Below are 21710 nucleotides of genomic sequence, written 5' to 3'. Positions count from 1 at the left end.
CTGAACAGAGAGTTCTCAAACAAATAAATAAAAATGGCTAAGAAACACCTTAAAAAGTGCTCAACATCCTTAGTAATTAGGGAAATGCAGCTAAAAACCACTCTAAGATTCCATCTTACCCCAGTCAGACTGGCTAAGATCAAGAGAACAAAAGACACCAAATGCTGGCGAGGATGTGAGGAAAGGGGAATGCTCATTCACTGCCGGTGGGATGGCAAACTCATACAACCACTATGGAGAGCAGTGCGTATAATTCTTAAAAAATTAAAAAGGAATCTACCATATGATCCAGTTATACCACTCCTTGGCATAAACCCAAAGAACTCATCCTATTGCAGAGACACATGTACATCCATGTTTGTTGCTGCTCTTTTCACAATAGCTAAGGGATGGAAGCAACCTAAGTGTCCCTCAACTGATGAATGGTTAACAAAAACATGGCATATTTACACAACGGAGCTCCATTCAGCAGTAAAGAAAGATGAAATAATGAAATTTGCCAGTAAATGGATAGATCTAGAAACTGTTATACTAACTGAAGTAACACAGACTCAGAAAAACAAACAACGTATGTTCTCCCTCATATGTGGCTCCTAGCACCAAATCCTTTTAAATTCCAGGTTCTTTTAATAAGATGATGCTATACAGCAGTCCCTTCTGCATGAAGTAACTACCATCATCACAACTTTGGCTGAGCCTGATTGCTACTCATAGTCACAATTGGGCTTGTTGATGTTTGTGCTCATTCATTAAAGGAGTGCCAAGCAGGGTCACTGGACCCTCACCTGACTATCCAGCCACTCTTCTCAGCCTAGTCCAGCCTTGGAAAGAAGAGGAACCCAATAGAGGGATGCTTTTGGAAGCTCTCGTCAAAAATTTCCAAAGGACTCTCTTACAAACATTTGAAGTTTTCCCAGTTCTGACTTTTTTCTAGTTCCCTGTCTAGAACTTGTAATGCTAATTACTCTTGCCTTTACTTCTCCTTCACATCTCCTATTCACTATTCAAAGACTTTCTTTTCCTCCTTGAGATAAGAGTTATGCAATTTGGGAGTCATTCAGACAGACTTACTGAAGGGGTACTCCAATTGCCTCACTCTGTGTCACTGTTCAGCATGGAAGAACCTAGACTGGTCCATGTCCTAATTCCCTATTGGCAGTTTGGGTAACCATTTCAGAGGATGGTGTGATAAGAATATGAGGTAGGAATTGGCTAGGCAGTTAGGGTAAAAAACCCCAAAGAAATGTACCCAGTTTCTGAGCAAAAAGTCAAAATGTCCTTGGGCTTGTTAGCAACATGCTCTGTTCCAAGGCCAAAAATGTCAAATGTATTTGGGAGCTTGTATCTAATCCTTAAAAGATTTTAGGGTTACCTCTTCAGAGGGGGGAATTTTGGAGGGGAGGGAGTGGGCCTGGATTTGATCAAAACATCTTATATGCATGTATGAAAGTGTCAATAAAGTTTTTGTAAAAGTTAAAAAATTAAAAAAAATAAAAAACATAGTTCTAGCCATGCATGATGGCTCACGCCCATAATTCCAATAATTCTAGTATTCAGGAAGCCAAGGAAAAAGATTGAGGCCAGCCTAGGTTACAAGTGCATTCCAGGTCAGCCTGGGCCACATAGTTGAGACTATGTCTTAAAAGAGGTTCTTCTTATCTGATTTGTAGACTAGTTATCAAGCTACAATAGTCTAGACAGTTGTTATAGACATATAAAACAACAAAATAGAGAAACAAATCAATACAAATATAATCCCTTTTTAACTAAAAAAAATTTTAAAAAGTCAACTAGCATTTGGAAATTATGATTCTAGTTTCTCATGATCCCCAGCTAATCAAGAAGCAAGCTTTGAGGGCACAAGTGTCAGAGTTCTCCCCTCTGAGGGGTGAGTGGCCTGGGAATGTGTAGATTGGGGGCTGTACCAGGGATGGTAGGCAAAGATAACCCAGAATTTCTCATTATCTACCATGCACATAGATGGAACGAACATTCTTCAGTCTCCAAGAACAGCCACGAAGACGGTGTGGAAGCTGGAAACCAGGAGGACATGCTCTGATACCGAAGAGGCCAAGGAGAAACAGGTGGGCACTGAAACGGTCCGTTACCTGAGATAGTAGATCTGGAGTGGCGGGGCATGATCCCTTCTCAGCCACAATAAGGATAGTCAATTTTCCTGTATTGAGGTTTCATGTAATAGGTTGCTGGAAGTTTCTTTAGCAATGGATGACAGCTCTGGAATCAGATAGTCTCTAAACTCCCTGCTAACCTCATCTTTTGTTTATGCTGTTTATGATGCTGTGGTATCCAAATGTTGTAATCCAAAGTCAGCAAGATAAAGGAAACACATTAAGTAGTTTAGATCCAAGCTGTTTCTGGCTGACTAGTGGATTTTGGTAATCCGTAACACAGGTAGAATTGCTCCCTTCACTTTTCCTGTTCTTTCTAGTGATTTGTGTTCAATGTGCAGCTCAGCAAGGCAGTGTACCACGAGCTTCCACGGTTTAAATTAGCCACCTGCTCTACCTCCCTTGCAGTCACGGGGGAGCCTCCCACTGTCAGTCTGGAGAACCTGGAGGGGAGCAAAGTTGATTTGAGTTCTGATGACTTTTTCATGGAAACCATTTCTGAAGGGAGATGTTGACACTTGCCGCAGGAGCCTCTGAGGGATGAAATCCCAGGGTCAACAAATGAGAGTCACAAGTTCTTTCGTATGGCTCTCATGGGTCTGGATTGTCCAGGAAACCCAAAGCTTTCCAATTCATGAACTCAATGTAAAGTGGCCCTGGGACCAGTGGGGCTGCAGGTCACTTAGAGCGAGCATGCCTTTCTTCCTAAGCTCGGTGGGTTTGGAGGAGATGCGAGATCATTATTAAATTCACATGCCAAGGTGGAATCTTCCCATGCCTTGCCGGCCTTTGCCTTGCAGGGTACAGGTAGCCTAGCTCCAAGTGATATACAAATTAAAGGCCATCGACGGAGACTTGCAAGTGGAGCTTCAGTGTAAAATATGTATCACACGACAGCTGCCAACCCTGCACCTGTCACCTGCTTGGCTGTTCCCAAAGAGCTGATGATGGCAAGGCTCACTTCCTCCATGGCTGCCTGTGGCCACTGGCCTTCTTCCTCGTCTGTGCCACCCGAGACGGCAGCGGAAGGAACCAGGTGACTAGAGCTGATTTGCTCAGAGCTTGAGGAAACTGGTATCTCATCGTTAGAAAAATTTATCACAGAATCCCACTGTAACTTCTCCCATAGAAATGTTTACAAAATAAGTATTTTACAGCAAACACTGATATACAATTACTAATAAGTGGTCCCCAATATCTCCAGTGTTTTGATACCTTGGCTGCTACCTCAAGGATGAGGAGCACTCCAATTGGCTGAGACTGAGATAGCCCTCCTATCACAGAGCAGATAGAAGATCAATGAGGTATGGTTACAGAAAATGTTGTCCAAGTTACATTTCTTTACATTTGAAATGGGACGTCACACACATTGATGCAGCCAAGTGAATACCCTTTTTGTTTCTGTTTCATTGTTGTAAACATAAGTGAATAGAATAAAATCTGTTTTTATAAGTATACTATTGTTAGCCGTGTGCACACCTTCCTACAGCAGATTTCCAGTTCTTCTCAGTCTCTGAGTAGAAGCTCCACACTGCCCTCTCCCTACATCCCCTGGCAACTGCAGCTGTGCTTTCTTCTATGGCCTTGAAAACTACAGACACTACGCTGGAGGTCAGGTGGCCTCTGACCCTCTGTGACTGATTTATCTCACCTAGCAACTCAACTTTATCCATTAGTAGCATACGACAGAATTTACTTCTATTTGAAGGCTGAGTAATATTCCCTTGTACGTTCCCCATTTTCTCTATTCATCTGTCAGTGGAAATTTAGGCTATTTCCTACTTCTTGGCTATTGTAATAATACCCCCAATGAGCATGCATGGGAGTTTAATCTCAATCTCTCTTTCTCCGTCCCTCCCTCCATCCCTCCGTCCCTCCGTCCCTCCGTCCCTCCATCCCTCCCTCCCTTTTTGTTCAACACAGGGTCTTGCTATGTAGCCAAGGATGACCCAGAACCCCGGAGCTTTTCTCCACCTTTTCTCCACTCCCAGTACTGGGATCACAGGCCTATGCTTCCACACCTGGTTTATGAAGTGCTGGGGTTTGGTCCAGGACCGCATACTTACTAGGCAAGCACTCTACCACCTGAGCTACATTCTCAGCCCCACATCTCTTCAGGATTGATATCGTAACACTTTTGATTAACTCCCCAGAAGTAGTACTGTTAGATCACTTGTTAGGTCTAGCTTTACCTTTTTTCTGTCTTTTTGAGAAAGAGTCTTCCTGTAGCCCCAGCTGGCCTGGAACTCTCTATGTAGACCAGGTTGGTCTCCATTTTACAGCAATCCACCTGCCTCTGCCTCCCAAGTTCTGAGATTAATGAAGTGTGTATCTTTACCTTTTTGATGAACCTCTGTATTTCTTCCTACAGCAACTAAGTCATTTCACATACCCACAAGGCTCTAATTTCTGCATCTCATCTCCCACAGTGATTTCTTCTCCGATGTCATCATTGTTTGTTTCATGATGGATTAGATGTGTGAGGAGATGCCTCGCTGTGATTTTGATTTATACTCCTCTGATGAGAGGACCTTAGTCATCTTTCTGTGTATCTGTTGGTAATTTGCATGTCTTCTCTAGAGAGATATTTTTTCAGTTCTTCTGCCCATTTTAAGTCAAATTTTTAAAAATTATTGTTTTCTTTTTGCTTTGGAGTTCAAGAGTTGTTTATATCTTTCGGATCTTATCCTTTTATAAGGTTGTATGATGTCAGTATTTCCTCTTATTCTGTAGGATTTTTGTTCGTTTTACTTATCTTGGGTTTTTACTTTGTTGATTTTTGAGACAGAATCTTGCTTATATAGCCTAGGATGCCCTGGAACTCACTGTACAGCCCAGGCTTGTTGTGAACTCTGAATCCCTCTGCCTCAGGCTCCCAAATACTGGAATTACAGGAATGTATGTATTATACTATTATGTCCAGCTGTAAGCTTCTTTTTTCATACTATTGGTATTATTTATTTATTTATTCACTTTTTTGCTGTATAAAACTTTTAGTTTAGTGTTGCCTGACTCATCCAGTTCAACGTGGATATCTAGTTTTCTCAGCCCTGCGTTTTAAAGATGCTCTTTGCCCAATGTGTGTATCCTTTCCATCTTTGTCCAAACTGGTACATCCTCCCATGTGCTGGTCTCTCTCTCTTCTGTGCTGTTGGTTTTAGGGTCTATCTTTCTGCCAACATTACGCTATTCTGATAGCAGCCTTCTCAAGCTGGGAAGCAGAGGCCTTCAACAGAGCCAGCTCATCTTTCTCAAGACTGTTTTGGCCTTTCAGGGTCGTTTGTGGTGCCGTATTAAATATAGTTCATTTTTTGTTTTTGTGAAAAGCCATTGGGATTTGATGGGGACTGACTTAGATCTGTGGATTGCTTTGGGCACTATGGCATTTTAACAACAGGAAATCGTACTCGCAAACACAGCTGCGTTTCCTTTGATTTCTATCTTCTTTACTTTCATTCAGCCGTGTTTGTTTTCAGGCTATAATATTTTCCACCTCCTTGGCTCAGTATATCACCATTTTATTCATGATGCTGTTGTCAATGGAATTGTTCTTAATTTTCTTTCTGGACTATTCATTTAACTTTCTTTTAAGGAATGTTCTCTTCAATTCCAGAAAAGTATACATCTGTATCATTGTCCTAGTTTGTTTCTCCATTGCTGTGACAAAACACTCTGTCCACTACCAACTTGGGGAGGAAAGGGTTTATTTGTCTTACATCTCCCAGGACACAGTTCATCAGGGAGCCCAAGGTAGGAACTCAGGGCAAGAACCTGGAGGCAGGAGCTGGAGCACAGGCCTTGGAGGAATGCTGCTTACTGACTTGCTTCCCTGGCTCCTTCTCAGCCTGCTTTCATATGCAACACAGGCCCACCTGCCCAGGGGTAGCACCACCCACAGTGGACTGGGGCCTCCCACAGCACTCAACAATCAAGAACATGCCCCACAGACATGAACACAGGCTAGTACTATGGAAGCAATCCCCCAAGTGAAGCTTCCTGAACCCAGGTGTGTCAAGTTGACACTAAAGCTATCCAGAATAATCATCTTCCCCAGAATACAATGCTTTAAGGAACTGAATGATTTGATGCACTCATTCTGCAGCTAAGAAAATGTTGTCATACAGAAAGGGCTCCTGATTGTTCCCAGGTTCTTATGTTGAAAATACAGAACTAATCTTTGGCTTATATGAGCACAGGACGGGGCTCAAATACTGTTTCCTCATGGTTCTGACCTTTTTTCTCTTCATGGTAGACATAATCTGGGGATTTTTAAAGCTTATTTTCTTTCAAATTATAGAAAATAAAACAATGTAAACAAAGGTGTCTTAATAAGCTCTTGCCCCTGGGCTTCATCCTATGCTCTGTAGACTGCCCAAAGAGGCACGTGACCTCTGCTCTAGCCCTAAGAGAGTAGACTTCAAAGTATTATTTTTCTAAGTTTCATTGGGCCTGATACTTGGAAGGAGGCCCAAAGCCATCTTTCCTGGTCATTTGGCAATGTCTGTCTCTTTGTTACTGAGTGTAAGGCAAGGTGGCCTCTCCATATGAGAGAAAGACCAGGAACTCCACTTCCAGGAGCAACAGCTGAAGAGAGAGAGACCTTGGGAAGGTGTGGGCTGCCTGAGACGTTGTCAGGTGTCTGGAAGGAGCCCTGAGATGCCTGTTATGTAGGATTCCATAATGTAATTCTGAGACATTGGAGGGTCATCATGACAGATCTGATATGAAGACAAATTGAAGGTCAATCCTTTCCTTAACTTCAGCACTTAGCAAAATGATGAGAAAATGGCATGAACCTTGACTGGAAGGCAGGGCTGATGGGAGTCAGGCTAGTACAACATGGGAAGGCTTAGCTAGAGCTGAGTCCCACAGGATAAACCTGATTTGAATCTGGGTATAGGAGGGCAATTTTTGTGCTTCAGGCCAGAAGTAAAGGAGAACCAGAGGAAACAGCAGATCCTGGGCTGCCAATACAGAAAGTAGCAGAAGTGGAGCTTGGTCCAAGGAAGGGGGACAACAGGGAGTGACTGCTTTAACAGAGTCCAGATGACATGATGACTCCTGAGCAGAGAGAGGACTTGTCATGCTGCTGCCGATTTTACAGACTGGAACAAGGAAAACTCACTGGAGACTTTAGGGGAGAAAAAGTGTTCCTTTGCGGTGGGGAATGATGGGCATCTAGGCCCCGTTCCATTGTCAAGGCCACAGCCATGGATTTGAGCGGTAACACTGTAACAGAGAGGAGAGAAAGCAGAATGTGCTGCAGAGGTCATTCCAGATTAGTAACTTGATTACATGGACACATGATGCTAAGTTTTCAAACATGGATAACTACCAAGATGATAGAGACATTTTCTTTACTATAGTCAGGAAGAACAGGAGGACCTTGGACAAATCGATAATAGGGTTGGTTTGGAACATACTAAGTTTGAAGAACAGCTGATGGTAGATCCCTAGTAGACAATGGGAAATGGGAATCTAGAACCCAAGAGAAAATAGGTGGAGAATAGAGATGTATGTTAGCCACTTGCACTATAACAAAGCACCTGAGACCATTAACTTATATAGGAGAAAGGTTTATTTTTGCTCACAGTTTTAGAGTTCTAGTGAGAGATAAAGAGGCTGCATTACTTTGAGTATTTGACAAAGGCGATAAACATGGTAGTATGTGTCAGAGAAAACTGCTTATACAATGAGCCAGAAAGCAAAAAAACTAGTAGGAGCAGACTGGAGCTCCACAATCTACTTTGGGTCTGCTCCCAAATTGCTTGAGAACCTCCAGTGAGGCCTCACTTCCAAAGGGAACCCCCATCTTCAATGGTACCCCCTTGGAAACCAAGCCTTTAACACAGACATTCAGGAATCGCTCATCTATATCATAACAAGCTGTAGTAAGAATTCATAAGAGACCAGTAACCTGTTGTGGGTTACAAAACTGGCCACTGCCTAAGGTTATATCAGGCGTGACAGCAACAATCAAACGTCCCGATTCTGGAGTCCCAAGGTTATTCAAAACTTACATGTCTTAGACTCAGATTGTGCTTTGAGTTTTTTAAATTAGGCAGAAAGCTGTTTAAAATGTCATTTATCCTGTTTGGAGGAACACTCAGTTTCAAATTAGTAGTTTGTTTTACGTACAAATGTTTCCACCGGATGTGTTTTTCTCCCCTCAAAGCAAAATAGAATAAAACCCATTTTCACAGAACACCCTTTAAAAACCAAATAGCTGGTAGGAGGTTCCTCCCCCCCCCCACTTTGGTCAGTTCCCCCAAAGTAAACAGCTTCCTTTCAAATCTAAAACATAAATCATAATTGTGTCAGCTTTCTGGGGCTTCTGCCTTTTGTCAAATTAACAGCTCTAGAAAGAAACACATATTTTCAGCTGACCTGCAGTTGGACCTAATATTTCTTCCCCAAACTATTCTCAAACATTTTAGTCATGGGGAAGAGAGAGGACACACTTTCAGACTCTGCTTTGTGTGGCCCGGATCCTAGTCTGGGCCCCTAAGCTGTGTAAGCCCTGCCTCTCAGGGGGCTGCTCTCTGCTAATGAATCCTTAGCACCAACTTCCCCCTCCTCTTAATGAGGGCTAATAAAACACATTTAACTCTACTAATGCTGCAAAAAACTCAGCATTATTTCATTGTAACTACTCAATAAGAACCTTGTTTAATATCAAATTACAGCTCCCTTTGCCAAAACATTACGCTGGCGGAAGTAGGGCTGTGATAAGGGAGTATCAAGTCCTCTAATGCAGGCATTCCTCCTTAATATGCCCGCAGTATGATATGATGGCTTAATTCACTTAGCCTGACTAGTTTGATCCCATTGCCAACTGCTGTGTAAAATTTACTGCAGTGCTAGGCAACGGGCCCTGCCATACAAACTAGAATACAGTATCGCCTTTCCTGGGACCAAGCTATTAACAGTTGTTGCGGGAAGAGAGAGTGTGCAGGCAATGGAGCAGATACAGTTACAGAAAGGAAGAAGCCTTGGACCGGCTTCCGTTTATAGGAGTTACAGAAAATAAAATTTTTTATTGATAAAAAATTTTCCCCAAATTTTCATGGTCTCATTTCAGAGCTACTTTGATTTCAATTTATCTCCAACAATCAATGATATCTACACTACTGGTGACCTTAGGTATGAACTTCTCTGGCTTCTTTTGAATCAGAGTGTTTCTTATCTACCACCCACAACAAATATCTATTAAAGGGTTTCCATTTTAAGAAAATCCCTTTATAATTTGAACAATGATTTCTGGGTTCAAGTTTCATGTATATTGGATTTTGTTAGGATGAAACATGTCTATCATCTCATTGCCTGTGAACTAGAAGTAAGCATCTTTATTTTGAGTTTTTCCATCAGATATCTGGGTAATATTTATGATCCTTTAATTGCCTGTGAAAAATTTAGATTTTCATCTGTATTATTCTTTAAGGTACAGGATTCTTTTCTCTCTGAAGACTGTGTATTAAACGGGTATATTATCTTTCACTGGATATACATCTCCTGGATGCTTGAAGGAGCTAAAAAGGAATTGGGACTTTTACAAAAGGAAAAGTTGGGATGGTAGGAGGGGGCTTCCTACTGCTTGTAATTAGAAAACTCAATTGTTCATCTACACATTTGAAAACAGTTTATAAACTTTGAAGGAGTCAGAGTCAGCTGCTAAGGCCTTATAATGGGTTCTATGATAATTACAACTTCACTCAAGAATGACCTGGTAAATGGTACAAGGACCTTGAAGACCAGAAGTCTATGGATATTCAAGTTCTACAAGTGCCGAATCAAAATCTGATTTCTTCAACAGGAAGCAGGCCTACGCTGATCTCCCCGATCCTTGGTGTGTGAAGAAGAGTTTCCAGATCCTTCAAGTCAAGGACAAGAAGGTCATCAGCACTGGCAATAGCCGTGTCCTGGCATCTCAGAAGAATAAGTGGTTTTGTGAGCATTTTTGCTCAAAGACTGGATAAAATAAGCAGAATTTTTAGAATTTCACTAATATAATCAACTCTTTTCTTTTGTCACAAGCCCTAGTTTCTGGTCAGAAAATAAATTTTGAAACAAAATGGTGAATAGTTTCTGATCATTACATGAAGTACGGCCAGAAAAGTAAATTTGTAGTATTTGTATGGGATGGTAAATAGTAATATAAAAGTATAGCCTGAATAATCCATTTTATCTCTATTTTTGAAAGTCTATGGTTATTTACTTATTTGAAAATAGTACTCAATAATTTTATATCATAGCTTCCCAGCTAAGTTTATTTTCAGTGACTCAGTAAGGAAATACATCTAAGTAGCTTTGGGGTAAGACTACATTTGTTTATCAACTAATGAAAGAAATTGAAGAGATTCTGAGAAAGAAGTTACTGAGTTTTTCTTATACAGACACCCCCCTCCAAAACAAAACAAAACAAAACTCAGAAAGATATTCTTTTAGAAAGCTGGTCTTCTTAAAACTTGGGCTCTGGGGAGATTAGCTTTATCCAAATTCAGTCATTGCCAAAACAAGCTAGGCTTAACTGGTCTATGAGTAGGCACGTCCCTCCCCGAGGTGTGGGGCTAGTTGACCCATGTAACCATGAGAAGGAGTTTCAGTTACTTCAGGGAAGAGGCTAAAAAAGGAAGAGGTTTATTATATCCCTAGTAGGCCTAGGCTGTGAACAGTATCCTGGCCCCTGTGCTCCTAACATTAAATGTCACACAGCCTGAAGGAGCCTGAGCCTGGCCTGGGGGGTTCCTAAGTGCTCAGTTCTCTCTCTGCGCCTGATATTCCAGAAGTTTTATTTCAAAGGGCCACGACTAATAAGAGTGAAGAAATAGAAGCTGTGAAGCATCTCAGTCCGCAGCATCTAAGGAACTGGAAAGCCGAGCGGCTTAATTATAAAATGAAGGCGATCACAAGGGTTTTAGTGTGTGTATGTGTGTGTGATGCATATGTGTGTATGTGTGTTCGCAAGTGTGTAGGTGCGTGTGTGGCCATGTGCATGCGGAGGCCAGAGGTTGACAGGAGGTATCTTCCTTACTCTCCACCTTGTATATTGAGACCAAGTCTTGCTGAACCCAGACAGAGACTCCTCTTTTCTGCAGCTCTGGCTAGGCAGCTTGGTCCAGCCCCCCCCCCACCCCCCACCCCCGGGTCCCTAGGATTACAGCAGGCCTTAACATCCATCAGCCTTTTGTATGGATTTTGAGGATCCAAACTCCAGCTCACACACTTGCATTTTTGTGTAGCATAGTGGGCAACTTTCAGTTATCGATTCAGTATGAAATGTCCCCCCCAAGCTCACATGTTTGAAAACTTGGGCCCAGCTGCTGGCGCTCTTTTGGGAGGCTATAGACCCTTTGATTCAGGAGGCAGGGCTGGTGGATGTGGGCCACTGGGGTGGGCCTCTGAGGGGGAGTAATATGACCCCACTTCTGGTTTTATTTGTACTTCTTGATACACCAAGATGTGAGGGGTTTCACTACACGCTCTTGTTCCTGTGAACCCCATCATGCTTTCCTGCTATGATAGACTAAAACTATGAGCCCAAATAAACCCTTCCTCCCTCGAGTTGCTTCCGTCAGGTATTTTGTCAGAGAGAAAATAATGAAAACAGGTGATGTGGTGTTCACAACTTTCATTTGACATGACCCCTGTTCTCCTTGCCATTCTGATGATGGACTCTTTCCTCCTCTGGGGACTCATTACACACAATTCAGTTGTGAAACTTTCTGTATCCTATCTGCATGATCATGGAAACCAAGCCTGGCTAACTATGAAGGCTTAGCTCCCAAGCACTGAGATTGGCCTCTGATGGGAACACCACATCTTCCCTGAAAGGAAACTCTGCAAAAGCCTGAGAAAAACAACTTGCCAGACAGTCTAAACTCACTGGTTGAGAATACCTCAAACCAAGTAATCTGGCAGCCTTTGGGAGTATATGTGGGTGTGTATAATGCATACTACATATTCTAGGGCCTCCTAACTCTGTCATCCTCAACCACCCTTTTAAAAGGCACTTGCAGTAGCCAGTTATTGTATAACCAGAGGTCAGAACTTGGTGCCATATACAAGTCTTATAACTTCAGAGGAGGTAGGTGACTCTCTGTGTTCACTTTAAGATCAGTGACGTGCAATAGTGATGAGTAGTTCATGATTAATTCATTTATAGCTATATGGTTTGTTATGTTGAAACATGTTCACAGCAGAGTGTGGCACAGAGCAAATGCTTAGGCACTATAAACAACACCCGCTTTTAGTTTGTGATTCTGAAGGAAGAAAACTAACACTAGGAAATGCAATGGATTCAAGTCATCTAATAGCATTTATGGTATCGATCGTTCAAGGGTTTCTTCCCATCACTGCCTCCTTCCCGCAACTCCTCTCCTCACCCCCCCAAACACTGCAGAAAATGATCACCTTGAAGTGAAGAGTGATGGGAAGCTCCTGCTTATCTTCATGGATCTTTCATAATGGAGTGAAAACAAAAGACAGTATTTCCCTTCTGCCAGGATCAGAAACTATGTAGGTAAAAGTCAAGCTCAAATTTAACAAGTCTCCCTCCCTGGAAGTTTTTTTTTTTTTGATTATTGCCAAAATGATCCCTGTTACCTTATAGAAATATTATCTTTCCTTCCATACATATATATGTTTAATTCCATATATATACACATATATGTATAATTCCATACACACAAATATATGCATATATTATCAGCTGAATACTTGCCGCACAAGAGTCCTATCAGATAATGCACATTGGACAAGAGTCTGTAAGGCACACACCATTTTATGCTCCAGAACCTTATTTCCCCAAGAATCTGAATCTAGAGGGACATTTGGATACTTGAACAAATAAGCAAAACAGGAGATTCCAATGAATGAGATCTACCAAAAAAATGTTCTAGAAATCTGGAGAAGAGCCTACTTTTGTGCGATGATCATGGAAACCACTTTGGACAGCAAATAAATATAAATAGGGCTTTAAGAAGGCTGGAACATTTGCAAGAGTCAGGAAAATGCAAGTAAGACAAGAAAGGCCAAGTTGATCCCTTCTGCTGTGGGACAGTGAGTATGCAGTGAGCAGGCTGGAAAATAGTTGGAAATATTTATTCACTATAATAGCTGTTGTTTCATTCGGGAAGGGAGTAGAATGAGAGCAAAAGGATTGAAAGACTTAAAGGGGCAAGAGAAAAGACAGGAAAGGAAGGAGGGGGGAGGGAAGGAAGGGAAGGAAAGAGAAGGGATGACAGGAAAAGAAAGGAAAAACTAAAAGCAACTTTTATTCTTAGAGATAATTGTGTGTGGGGGGGTGTTCGAGTCAGCGACCGCTGCGCAGTGATGACTGGGGATAAGCGCGCTGCTCGCCAGCCCACGACACCCCCAGTACCGGGAACACTCAGGCGCAACGGGGAGCTAGTCAAGCAGGGACTCATTTATTGCAGGTGTTACAGAGCTTATAAAGGCCCCTGGAAATCCTCCCTCCCCTACCAGGGTGTATCTTAAGGATGGTCACGCGCTGATCATGCACTCCTCAGCAGTGTGGAAGTATCCTTCAGACTTTCAAGGCAAGTCAGGCCGCACCCCAGTAACTTCCTTTTGGACCTCTGCAAGGTGGGGCCTTTAGGTTCCCACAGATAATCCCTTGGGCTCCTGGAAGGGGTGGCTTAGCAATTCCGCATTTTCCTGCTTGCTCTTTCTGTCTTAAAACAGCCCCAGTGCAAGAGCAGCCCTCCAAGCTCTGCAATGGAGTCTTTACCCCAACCCTGCCTCAGAGACTGTCTTTGTCAGCTGGGCATGGTAGCTCACACAATCTCAGTACTCAGAACGTGGAGGCAGGAAGATGATGAGTTTGAGGCGAGCTGGAGCTTCGTAATGAAGCTCTGTCAAAACTTAAAATCAATAGAATTCTCTGGTATTCCTGTCACTGTCTAAACAGAGCTGAACGTGGAAGTTCTTGATTTGCCAAATCTTTTTCTGTAAAATTTTCCTCAATTCTTTGTCTTCCCCCTGCTTCTCTAACCAAACGCAGTCTTGTTCTAGAGACATCTAATCAACGGATCAGCTTAACTGTCTTCAGGATTATCTCATGTCATAGATCTAAATTGATCCGCCTTAATACCAAATAAGTGTCATCAAAACTTACCTTTTCTTTTACTTTTCTTTCCCAGTTGGCCTGAAATTCAGTATATAGACCAAACTGTTCTCTCTCTCACACAGAGATCCTCCTGCCTCTGCCCATCCAGTGCTGAGACTTAAGGTGTGCACCGTCATGTCAAGCTAAAACATGCTTTTCCCATCATTTTCCCTACTCATCAATTCTTTGTCGGAAGAGTAATGTCTGAACATTTGTGGATTGCTAGCACACTCACATATGACTTGATGGACCTTTATGGTGCTTCAGAACTTCTCAAAAGGGCTTTCCTTTTTTTGCTGTTTATTTTGCTTGCTTACTTGTTCTAAGAAGGAACTTGTTTAACGTATCTAAGCAAACTTAACTTTTTTATATTTATTATTATTATTATCGTTGTGTGTGCTGTGGGCGTGTGTGTGTGTGTGTGTGTGTGTGTGTGTGTGTGTGTGTAGGTCAGAGAACAGCTTGTGGGAGTCTGTTCTTTCCCCCACCATGTAGGTCCTGGCACCTCTGAATGATTGGTACCTCTGTCTGCTGAGTCATCTCCTCTATCTCACTGGCTCTAAGCAATTCCTTCCAACAAAAATGATGCGCCTACCATGTGGCATCAGAGACGCAGGTCATGTATAACCTCAGTAAAATGCACTTTCCAAAGCCTTCATCAATCTGTCCTAAGTCACATATCTGTCTTTCATTTCTTCTCCAGGTCTTGCTTATGCCCCACCCCATTTTCTCTGGGACTTGATGTAAGGTTTTTTATCATTCAACAGTGTCTTTCAATTAGTGTGTCAAAGGTGAGAGCCAAGTTGGTCAAGGCTGACCGTCAACATTACAGTCATATAGGATCCTGAGGGGACATGCTTTAGGTCAGGCCAGAGGCATCTGTGGGGGACATGCGCAGCAGCTGAAGATGGAAGAAGGGGGACTTCATGAAGTGATTTTGAGATGAGCTCTAAGTCATGCAGCCTGTGTTCATTATCTTGTAGAATAATCAACAGTAATGTAGAGCTTGCCAGGGACTGCTGTTCATATCACAATAGGCGCGACCCCCAACCACTGCCCTCCTCCATTCCCCAGCACAAGCCTTGAGCAATTCCAGCAACACTTCCTTCCTACACCAGGCTTGACCCCTCTTCACAGACAGGTGCATCACAGAGCAGCACAAAACCCGTTGGCTCTGAATGTTAAAATGTAATTCCCTGTCTTTATGTGTTGTTCAATTTATTCAAAACAGTGTAGCTATTCACTACATTGGTATAACATGTTAGCTAGAAGGATGAGCTGTATTGGCTTGTGGGCTTGGACTTTTGCATCTAGATTCCTCCACTTTCTATCTCTGTGACTCACCACCTGACACGATACCGCTCAATTATTTTCATCATCTATATAAGAGATTATATATTATCTCATATGTAGGTGTATGGTATAGATGAGACTATAATAGTATCTAGGGTGATCTGAGAATGAATGAGACTAGTGTATGAAGTTATTTCATGTAACTAGAGTTACATAAATGTTGGGGATAACAAATATATATGTATTTGTTTTATATATATATAATTGTACTATCCTGTTAAGCACATACTTCTTCAATTATTCACTGTATACTCTCATTTAACTTTCATATGAGTTTTAGCTTAAGTATGTTATTAATACCCAGAGTGCTAGCTCCTAATTATATGAATGTCTTACCTTAGCCCCTCTCATCAATGAAGAATTAGATTTCATTTACTAATCACACTTCACAGTGTGCAGAGTAAATGTAAGGTCTCAGGAGGACAGACATAGTCCCAATAATGATTAAGGGTATAGAGAGTAAAGCAGCCACACAGTTGTTTATTGTATGATTGTGTGTGCTGTGGTGCGATACTACTAGATTGTGTGTGCTGTGGTATGATACAGCTGAACCATGTGTTCTGTGGTGTGGTACAGCTGGACCGAGTGTCCTGTGGTGTGATGCAGCTGGACTGAGTGTGCTGTGCTGTGATACAGCTGGACTGTGTGTGCTGTGCTGTGATACAGCTGGATCACGTATGCTGTGTTGTGATAAACTGGACCGTGTGTGCTGTGGTGTGATACAGCTGGACTGTGTGTGCTGTGCTGTGATACAGCTGGACTGTGTGTGCTGTGGTGTGATGCAGCTGGACTGTATGTGCTATGGTGTGATACAACTGGCAGCACAGGAACTTTGTTGGTACCAGCATCACATGTGTGTGAGCAACATGCTTCCTCTCCACATTATTACAGCCCCAATGCCAACAGGTAAGAGAATTTCATAGCTCAATTATATTTATTTTTATTTTCTCTTGTGTGTGTGTGTTCATGTGTGTGAATGCAGGCCTGTGTGTGTCATGAGACACTGGCAGAAGTCAGGGGACAGCCTCATAGTCAGTTTTGGTCTTTGCCTTCTACTCTGTTTGATGAAGGATAGTTTAAAATTTTTTTATTATGACTAAATTTATTTATTTAGTGTGTGTGTGCATGCATGTGTGTGCATGTGTGTGTGTGTGTGTGTGTGTGTGTGTGTGTGTGTGTGTGTGTGTGTGTGTGTGTGTGTGTGTGTGTGTGTGTGTGTAGATCAGAGGATAGCTTGGAGGAGTTGGTTCTCTCCCCTACTATGTGGGTCTTAGAGATTGAACTCAGGTCATCATGCTTGGAGACAAATGCTTTTACCCACTGAGCCATCTCACTCACCCCTGAGACAGGGTCTTTTGATGTTCGTTGATGTATAAACTAGTCCAGCTGACTCTCAAGCTTCCTATGAGTCACCTGTCTCCATCTCTCATTTCGCCATGGGATTAGACACCATGACCTACTGCGTTTGGCGTGTATATGGGTTCTGAAAATACAAGCTCAAGCCCCCATGTTTGCACACAAAGTGCTTTGCCCACTGAACCATCTCCTGAGCCCTCAGTCTGATTTTCATCTTATGGGACTGCTTTCTCATGTGCAGTCCATTGTTGACCGATACATGACACAGACATGACTGTACTATACAAGAGCCAGCTTTTATTTTGTACACCTTCTGCCTAGCCCTGTTGTAGATGGATTACATAATTATTAGAAGGGCTAGAGGATCAAATGTCAGGATACATAATGAATATCTCTGATCATTTGGTAAGGGGATGGAAGGTAATTAATCATTTCATGCAGTGGGGAGTTTTGTTTGTTCATTCATTTAACAAATGCTTCTCGATCCCCTTCTGATTTAAGCTGCTATTCTAGGGTCTAAATTAACAACAACCAAGACAAGTCCCTGTAGATGGAAAAACAAGCAATAAACTAATGAAAACAAATAAATACAAAGTTAAGTAATCAGAGAAAGAAAACAAAAAGGGTAATAGTGTAAAGACCGTTTAGGGAGCAGTAGGATGTAATGACTTCAGTAACTCTAGCTCCCATGCTAAGTGTTTGGTCCCCAGCTGATAGAGCTATTTTGGGAGATGGTAGAAACTTTGGGAGGCAGGGCTTAGCTAGACAAGGTAGGTCACTGGGGCCTTTGAAGATTGTTCATGGCCTCCTATCCTTCCTTGCTTTCTGCTTCCTGTCTGCCAGGAGGTGAACAGCCTCCTCCCTGCACACTCTTGCCACAGTGATGTTCAGCCTCACCTCAGGCCCAGAGTAATAGACCATGGGCTGAATGTCTGAAACCCTGAGCCAAAATAAATACCCACCCACCCCCTTAAGTTTTTCTTCACAGCCGTGGAAGGTAGATTAACGTAGGGAGGAATTTTAGATTGGTTGTTCAGGAAAATCTATGAAAGAGACTTTTGTGCTGAGACTTGACTACACAATTGAAAAGTCCATTACTAGAGCATTGGATACATACCAGTGCAGTCCTGGAAGGATGTGTGTGGTGCCCTGAGATGCTGCTGTGAAGGAGGAGAAATGAGATGTACCGGCAGGTTGAGGAGGTGAGATCAAGACAGCATCTCTCTGTATAAACAGGAATGATGTAACACAGCTGGGTGTCTCTGGGTCTCCCATGCTAGACTCATCAGGTCATAGGTTTCACAGGGATCCTGGGAATTGCCATCACTATCTCTAGTTGTACTGGGCCCCTTTCTGGAGAGGGGTGGGCCCCACTTCTGTCTTTCTACTCAACTCCCAGCTCTGAGAACAGCAGTTTGCATACAGTCAGTGTTCCATACATGTTTGCTAACTTGCTGTCACTTTAACTGCTAAAAAAGTACTCTTGGGGAGGAAAGAATTGCTGGTCACAGCAAAGGGCAGATTTCATTGACATTATGTCTCTCACCTTCCTGACCTCAAGTTTACCACTTGCCAGCTCAGCACCCCCATGCCATTCTGTGACATTCAGATGCTACTGGCTTCCTCTGTGTTGTCCTAGATGAGAGGAGTTACAAGCAGCCCTTAGTCATGCCCCACCCCATCCACTGCACCCTTACCGAGAGGTGAGGGGTGTTCTAAGAAAAGGGAAGAGACCATGGTGAGGAAACCCAGATGGAAAGGAAAGGCTGAGAACTCCTGCACCTGCTGCCAGGTTCCTATCAGCCTTTTCTGCAGAGAAGTTGAAGATGGGGGCAGGACTGGAAGAGAGTGATCTCACTAGCAATGTCAGGGTTGTTTATTGTTTTCATTCCAGGATAATAAATCAACACCAGGTTTGTCATTTTAATTAGTCTTTTCTCCTTCAGGGAAGTCAGGGCTGCTAAGTGCTGATAGGGAATTGAAAAATCACCTGGGGACAGGAGTCCAGAGCTAGCATAGGAACTTTGACATCAACAAGGGGAGCCCAGGGGTGAGCCATCCACTCCAGAATGGTGGGTTAGGGCTAGGTGCAAAGTGACCAGGAAGGGGGAAGAAGGTGGAGTCAGTCCTTTTCCTGCGGTGGGGGAATGCAGGGTGGTGGGCAGGAGAGTGAGGGACATCTCTAAGGGTATCTCTGTGCATTGGGAAGTGAAGAGGAAATAAGATACACAAGAGAATCTGGGTCTGCTACCCTCTGTGATGAGGACAGGGAAACTCACGGCAGCAAACAGATGCTCTGTTTCAATATATATGTGGTCTGCTTGCCAAACAGATTTCTGTGCCTTGAGTTGTACTTATCCCAAGGAATCCCATTTTCTGTGACACTTCAGAGAATATTCCGAGTAAGGCCCTTAAAGGAGTGGGGGTTCTACAAGTCTTTGCTGCCTGAACTGTGTTGATATCTCAGTTGGTAAAGAGCTTGCCTTGCAAGCATGAGGATCTGAGTTCAAACCTCCAGAGCCCATGAGAAAAACCAAGTGTGGTGGTATGTGCTTATATACCAGCACTGAGGAGATGGAGTCAGTGGATCCCTGTGGTTTCCTGGCAGCTGTTCTTCCTTCTTGTTCCAGGCTGGACAAAGACCCATCTCAAAGAATGGTGAATGGCACAGAGGAATGACACATGAGATTGACTTCTAACCTACACACACACACACACAGACACACACACAGAGACACATACACAGACACATAGACACAGACACACACACACAGAGACACATACAAAGACACATAGAGACAGACACACACAGACACACACACAGAGACACATACACAGACACACAGACACACAGACACACACACACACACACACACACACACACACACACACACACACCCTGATCCTACCAAATACAAGGCCCCAGCTGAACTTACTAAAATCTACATTCTGTCCTCCAATGATGCTTGTAATGACCATTGACTTTCTCTTGAGGGTGAGGTTTGGCTTTAACAGGACAATACATTCAAACCCTTCAAGTGCTCTTTTAATTCTTCCATTTTCTGTGTCTGTGAAGAAATCACTCAGTTCTCTAAGCCTCAGGTCCTTGTATATGGTAGATAAGTATATTTAGTCTGTCTGCCTAGAACAGTTATTTTGAGGATATGATGACATGTTCTAAAGCATGAATCACAACAGAATAATTATTGTCATTAATGTCATTGCTATTTACAATAGAAAGTCATGTATTTGGATTTTATGGGATTCCAGTTCAGTCTGTTTGACACTTCTCTATAAAGTGATTGTCCATTCTTTTATTCAAACTCCCAAAAGATCTGCTGTCTTCCAAGAAAATCTGAGCCATGTTTGCCAACTTGACTGTTTTCTGCTATAATGCTCAAGTTGAGTAGAAATCTTAAAACCTAAAGCAGATTTTAACTAGAACCCTAATCCTAGCCCTTTGAACTAGCTCTTCTTTGAAGCACCTCAGGACCTGTTCCAACACAGTACCCCTTCATGTTTTCACACTGCCCTCACCTTGATTATAAGTCTTTTTGTACCCAGCTGAAGAGCTCAAGCAAGATCAAATATTATTCAAGTGGCATGGATTCTGGGTCTTCTTGTCCTCATCAGTGAGCTCTTGTTTTAGTTACTTTTCTGTTGCTGTGATAAACAGTGACCAAGGGAATTTACAGGAAGAAGAGTTTATTTGCACTTACAGTTCCAAGTTCCTGAGGGATTAGAGACCATCATGGCAGGGAGGCATGGTGGCAGGAGGTGACTAGAGCAGGAGCAGAGAGCAGATGCTCACATCTTCAAGCAGGCACAGGAAGCAGAGCTGTAATGGCAATCATCCATCCATCCAGACTTAAGAACTCTTGAATGCTCAAAGCCTGCCCCTACCTGCTTCTTCCAGCAAAGCTACACCTCCTAAAGCCTCCCCAAAATAGTGCCACCAACTGGGGACAAAAATTATCCAAATGCTTGGTGCCTAACAGGGACATTCTCACTCAAACCACCTCAGTTCTTAATCTTTCTGTCTACTGTTTCTTTCTTAAAATATGGATCCTTGAGTTGAATAGCCAGTGTGTCTATACACAGACCCCCTGTTCCCCTGTTTTTATCAACCAAATTTGATTACCTTCCCCCAAGTTTCTATTTTGTTTTAGCTCTAATGTGATTCTTTCTTTGCCACCTTTCCCCTTGATTTCATTTTAAAAATCTGCATCATTGAATTATTCTCTGAGAAAGTTTTTCTGGGTCTGTTTATCTGCATCATTCCTACAAGCCTCACACACTCCCCTTGGAAGAAATGGACTTGGAACCATAAGCAGGAAATGGCTGGTCTCAAGGAAAGAAGATTGGAGAAGACTCCAAGATGGTAAGCCTCTGCTTGACTGGCTGAATTTATTTTGTGCTGGTTAAAGAACAAAGGTGAGACAGGTTGGGTCCATTTCCCAAGCAGGCTCTCATAATCTTCCAGGATTTTTTTATACAGGATCTCCAGTAGCCCCAGCTAGCACAGAACTAACCATGTAGACCAGGCTTGCCTCCATCTCACAGAGACTCACCTGCTTCTGCCTCCTAATTGCTGAGATTAAAGGCATGTGCTACCATGCTGGATTTGGAATGGAACAGATCTGGGTTCAGCTCCTGACTCAGAAACCTCCTATATCAGGCATTTTCAGAAACTCTGCTTCTTCTCCAAGCCTCTGACTCTCCTCTACAAAACAAGGTTGACGTTA

Source organism: Nannospalax galili, unplaced genomic scaffold (assembly GCF_000622305.1).
Source record: "Nannospalax galili isolate Female #2095 unplaced genomic scaffold, S.galili_v1.0 scaffold368, whole genome shotgun sequence".
NCBI lineage: Eukaryota > Metazoa > Chordata > Mammalia > Rodentia > Spalacidae > Nannospalax > Nannospalax galili.
Note: the sequence above shows the minus strand (reverse complement) of the source record.